This window comes from Lucilia cuprina, chromosome 5 (genome assembly GCF_022045245.1).
Source record: "Lucilia cuprina isolate Lc7/37 chromosome 5, ASM2204524v1, whole genome shotgun sequence".
Classification (NCBI taxonomy): domain Eukaryota; kingdom Metazoa; phylum Arthropoda; class Insecta; order Diptera; family Calliphoridae; genus Lucilia; species Lucilia cuprina.
The window spans coordinates 38,493,959-38,499,360 of NC_060953.1; the positions used below are offsets into that span (position 1 = coordinate 38,493,959).

Sequence of the window (5,402 nt, forward strand, 5' to 3'; positions counted from 1 at the left end):
ATTAGAGTGTCTCGAGAAACAATCGTTTAATTAATCCAATGTAGGAATAATCAGATTAATAATCTTGACTTTAGTATAATTTGTAAACAAAATTATTATCCAATTTGTTTAATGAATCTTAATTTTGAGTTGAGGGTTTTAAATTAAGTTTTTTAATAGCTAGTAGGGAAGTAAGGTATTTTTCGAAAAAAATATGTTTTGATTTTTTCGTATTTAGTAAATTTTATTCGCGATGTGTTCTGTAAAAAAGTGGTCTACGGGAAACCCTAATATACATTGACAAGAACACACATAAAATATTTGTATATATTACTCCCATATCAACCTTGTAGCCAGCATGATATAACGGATAAATGGATGGATGACTGACAGAATAAATGAGTGACGTTATTCGAAAGAGGAAGGTGCATTTATATAAGTACATATATGTGTGTGTGTGCAAGTAAATGTTAAATGTCCTTGTCGCTAGTAGTAGTAGTAGCAACTATAGTTTGTGCATGTGACTTCTTTGAAATTTCCTCTAGTGTTCAACCATTAACCTTTAACGATATGAACTCACACCAATACTTATAAACACCAATCTACATAAAGTAAATGATTAGTAAGTCAAAAACTCCGCTTAACACTAGCACTCTTTTTCCACTGACACTTGTAAAATGTGTATGTGTTTTTACTATATTAATTATTTATGTATTTAAGTATATATTTAATGTTCACATACTTAGAGTAAAATTAATAAAACTAAATAAATTTATTCTTTTTAGAAAACTTAATGGAATTTGAAATAAAAAAATTACTTACATATTAAATAGTTAACTAAGTATGCACCTTAGTTTAGCTTAATTGAATGTGAGAGTTGTTGCAATATAGTATAGAATTCATTATAGTAATTTGCTGGGATTGCCAGGATTTCTGTAAAGAAAAGTGTAAATTTAAAAATTATTTTACTTGTATATTTGAATAACAACTCTATAATTTTGTTTATTAAATAGCCTATTGTCAGGTCTTTGAACTACTCCATTGACTGGTCTAAATATTTTCTGATTGTCATAACTATCAACTGTCCTATATACTATTTCAAGGACTAATGTATGGGGACTAGTATTTTTACTACTGTATTAACATTAGGACTGATCTGTTAACTGGTCCATTGTCTAGTCGTTTGATTAACTAATGAACTACTTTATCAAATATTTAATTAACTAATCTATAGATTAGTCAGAACTATTTATTAGTCCATTGACTGGTGAATTAAGTAGTTAATGTACTAGCCTATGAATTGGTCTATTGAACAGTCATTTTTATGATCAGTGGACTACTTTGTTAACATGTCTATTAAGAGTTCACTTGACTAATCTATGGGACTATTTATATATCATTTTATTGACTAGGGTTGGTTAACTTAGTAGTTCACTGTTCGCAAACAATGAAGTAGAGTCGAAGGGAATCCGTTTTGACATTGACAAGCGGACTAATCTTCTTTTTAGTCTATTGACTAGTTTAGTGGTAGATTTAGCCTATTCTATTCTATTGACATACCCACTTATGGACTAATAACTAGTACATTCAATATTCGTTCAATTTTTTTTATTGACTAGTCTATTGGCTAATATATAGTGTGGTCTATGTACTGGTGTACTAACCATTTTAATGACTTGTCTTTGGACTAGTCTATGGACTAATGTATGGACAAATGTCTGAATTAATCAATAATATACTAGTTTATTGGCTAGTCTATTGACTGGTTAAACGAACTTCCAAACACGTGAAAAAGACGTAGAATTTACTCCATGAAAGTACTGAAATAGGTAGATCTGATGATTCTAATACTGACTTGTCATAGAAGAGATGTCCTTTACATGTTATTATAATGAGAAACTTCAATTTTAAATAATTGTTATTGGTAAAGATTCAATTACATTTGAAGTACTTGTAATTGAAAATGTAATCATTAACCCCAAAACTGAATTGACTAAACTATTGGCTGTTCTTTAGACTACACGCAGAAAAAAAATTGTTTGACATGGTTACAGTAACTAAACTGTGTTCAATGTAACAAAATATTGTTATCACAAAACATATATAAGGAGTGAGATCGAAAAATTCTTAACATACATATATGTTTATAAAAAAGAAACCACTAAACTTACAGCTTTATTTTTTTTTATTTGATTCAAATTATTATTACAATTTAAAAAAAAATATTTTTATAGTTTTAATCACTAGTGATGAAATTTTGAACTCTTTTCGGAAACCCTTCCATTATCGTTTTTATAGTGCTTTCTGTCACTTTGCTCGAACATGTAGTCCATCTCCGTTTAAAATCTACCACACTTTTGGACACCTTTTTTGTACTCTTCAATTCTCTTTTAACAAGAGCCCAATATCTCTCCACTGGCCTAAGCTCCGGGCAGTTTGGAGGATTTGCCACTCTTGGTACAAATACCACATTATTGTTCTTGTACCACTCAAGGGCTTGTTTACCATAATGACAGGATGCCAAGTCAGGCCAGAAATAAGTGGACACATTATGAAGTCTTATGAATGGAAGCAGCATTTTTTGTAAACATTCCTTGATGTAAATTTCGGTATTTATAGAGCCCGTTGTAACAAATGATTGGCTTCTTTTGCCGCAACTGCATATTGCTTGCCATACCAAGAACTTTCTGGGAAATTTTGTCTGCTTTTGGGTCCTAAATTTTCTTCAATATTCCCTCGAGCATCAGCAACATAAACTTTTGATTTGGAAGTTGCGAAAAATCTGCCAGAACATACGTTTCGTCATCCATTATGCAGCAAGAATATTTTTTTATAAAACTTGACTTCAATTTCCGTGCTCTGTTTTTGGCCTCTAAATTTTTAGCAGCGTTCCTGTCAGGAACTTTTTGAGCCTTGTATGTTTTTAAACCTGCATTAGCTTTAACTTTTCGTACCAAATAGTCCGAGCACTGAGCTAACCGAGCTGCTTTCCTACCGGATGTGTTGGGAGCTCTTTTGAAAATGCGTTCTATTTTTTTGGCTTTAGAAACATCATGTGGACCATTCCTTCTACCTGAACCAGGTTTTCTATTAACTGACAAGTTCTCCCGGTACTGTTTAATAACATTGGAAACAGTTTGACGGCAGACCTTTGTATGTTTGGCCAACTTTTTGTAAGACCAAGTTGAGTTTAGTTGAAAATATTTAATAATTTCAGTACGCACTTTTTTCTGGTCACTCATTTTAATCAGATTAACAAAAAAATTAATATAATTGACATTACACATAATAACTGACATGTTTTTCAAAGGTAACTTGATCAAAAAAAAAAAAATCAAATAATACTTTGGTTGAAAAATGTAATGAAAAACGTGTGTTAAGAATTTTTCGACCTCACTCCTTATGTTATTTTAATTCTATTTAAACAATACTTCTGTTACTGTAAACATTTTTATGTTCATGGCAATTATAAATTTGAGTGTGATTTACTGAAAAATAATTATTTTTTCAATAACTTAATCATAATATGCTATTTTAAAATTGTAACAGTAACCATAATATATTTAGACTACAATCATAATTTTAACTATAATATATTGCTCTTAGAACATGGTTACCACAACCATGTTTTTTTCTCTGCGTGTAGCAAACATTTACGAAGTAAAAGGTTAAATTTAAAACATTTTACTAAAAATTAATAATTTAAGATTCTAACACATTACTTCTTAACAGCCAATAACCAGTGATAAATATTCATAATTTATGTCACAAAAATTTTAAACATTTAATATGAATACATAACGTAAATATTATAATAATGCCTCAACCTACTAAAAATAATCTATGCTGTCTGGGAGGTAGCAAAAATGGACGCCTGCAAATATTAATATTTTACTATTAGTTACTTTATCATAAAAAGACACTCATACACACACACACACACACATTTGAATTTCCTTTTTAAGGTCGTTTCCCATAAGTGTAATAACCCTTTTCATAATGTCGCTCTACTTAGTCACACTATAATTTTTGACACTTTGTATTCATATTAACCATAAATCTAGCCACATAGAAATTTTATGGCCATTTAACTTTTTCTTTTTTTTCTACTTCTTCTCTCTCTCTCTCTCTCTCTAATTCATTCATATTTTTCTAACTAATATCAGCCATAAATGAATAAGTTTCTCTACAGTTTATGTGGTTATAAGTTTAGTTTTCCAAAAAAAATCCATCTGTTAATAATAAGCATTGTTAAATTTCCTATAAAATCTCATTATAACATTTTAATGACAGCCAAAAGGTCTTTTATGTACAAACACACAAACAGATGAGAAAGGCAAATACACAGACACAAACTAACATCCGTAACGTCTACCCTAATATATTTTCTTTATTTACAGAGATCTAACAGTAAAGTTCTTTTAAAATCATAAAAATTCATACTTGTGGTTTAATATATAATAGTTCAGTATAACTTGTGCTTTGCTAAGGAATTTTAGATTGATAAATGAAAACTGGAAGACTATATGCTCAGAGCACTTCTTCTATACAACTCGTTTTACGTTAGGGGTTTTTAACACTGTGGTCTTCTTCTCTTTCATATTTTAAAAACCTTATCATTATGTCCTCATGTAAGTATATTATATTTAATATTTAATAAAACAACAATAACAAAAGTATTGTACTTTTTTATTATTACTATCATTATCAGTATCTTTTAGTACAGATTTTCATTCTACACACATGCACATTCTTTCATAACCACAGACAAAAATATTTTACGTGTAGGGATGTATAATGTACATTAGTTTTGTTCTCTCTTACCATAGACATAGAAGACAAAAAAAATGAAACTCTGGAAAATCCTGTTGAAACATAAATGGGAAAAATAACAATAATTATGACAACAGCATATGTATATGTTCATTACCCACATATTACTTATATGCTGATACCCTTTCCCCGACTTCTGTCAGACAAGCAAAATTTGTTGAGTGATTTGTTGCAGAAGATTTTAGAGGAAATATAAATTCTGTAAAATTTGTGAGTAATTTGTGTTAAAATTTTATAAAAAATTGAATTACTATTTTATTGAAGAATAAGAAGGTTAAATGCCGTGTATGTACAAACCCAGCAAAAAGACGGTAATGACTTTTACTTACTGAATGACATAACTTTAAAGGACCACAACTAATTAACTAACTAACTAATTAACTAACTAACTAACTAACTAACTAACTAACTAACTAACTAACTAACTAACTAACTAACTAACTAACTAACTAACTAACTGACTAAATTACTGACTAACTAAATAACTAATTAACTAACTAACTAATTAACTAACTAACTAACTAACTAACTAACTAACTAACTAACTAACTAACTAACTAACTAACTAACTAACTAACTAACTAACTAAC

The 5,402-nt window shown here is 29.2% G+C and overlaps 1 long non-coding RNA gene across 1 annotated transcript in view; it reads right to left on the reverse strand.

The window, feature by feature from the left end:
• Positions 1–801: 801 nt before the first annotated feature.
• Positions 802–5,402, reverse strand: part of LOC124420122 — a 104,182-nt gene continuing 99,581 nt past the window's right edge. Inside the window, exon 4 of the long non-coding RNA XR_006941047.1 lies at positions 802–912. This is a non-coding gene — a long non-coding RNA (uncharacterized LOC124420122). The remainder of the gene's footprint in view (positions 913–5,402) is intronic.